Source organism: Trypanosoma grayi, assembly GCF_000691245.1.
Source record: "Trypanosoma grayi strain ANR4 Tgr_1210_V1, whole genome shotgun sequence".
Classification (NCBI taxonomy): Eukaryota; Euglenozoa; class Kinetoplastea; order Trypanosomatida; family Trypanosomatidae; genus Trypanosoma; species Trypanosoma grayi.
In genome coordinates this window covers 3,783-4,414 of record NW_008826829.1, presented here as the reverse complement: position 1 = coordinate 4,414, position 632 = coordinate 3,783, and positions in this window count along the sequence as shown.

The window sequence follows — 632 nt, the reverse complement described above, 5'->3', positions numbered from 1 at the left end:
TATATATATATATATATATATATATACAGACACAGACACACAGTGACTTATGCTGCCGAATATGTTTGCGACGCCTGCGTATGCAATTCCGGGTTGCTCTCTCTCTCTGAAAATAGGTGGATGGATTGCATGTCTTTTTCGTTAATGAGCGCAAGTGCTTTGGGGAGGAGTGCCGATAACGAAGGTGGGGAAGTCTCTTTCCCCCACCTGACACCGACTGGGCGGGGACTAACGGAAGCCGAGAGATTGAGGGAAGTAAGGGCGGAGGGAAGCGGGTAGACAGAAGTGAGTGGGGCTTGATTTACTTTTTTTTTTTTTTTTTTTTTTTTNGGGGGGGGACTGGAGTGAGAATCACTCTATCACGCACCCGCATACATACATGTATGAACGTATACATAAATAGTGAAGAATAACAAAGGCTTCTTTGCTTATTACTTGGTGCTATTGTGTTGCCGTTGGGCGCCTACGAGCTCATTCTCCATGTTTCTTTGATATTTTTTTTTCGTTTATTGGATTCCCGAAACTAAGAAACAACCAGGGCGGGATGCGATAACTGCGTGTTTCAGCTGCGGTGGTCGTGGGCTTGCGCAGACGCATAGGCGGTTGTAAAGACACACACACACATATATATC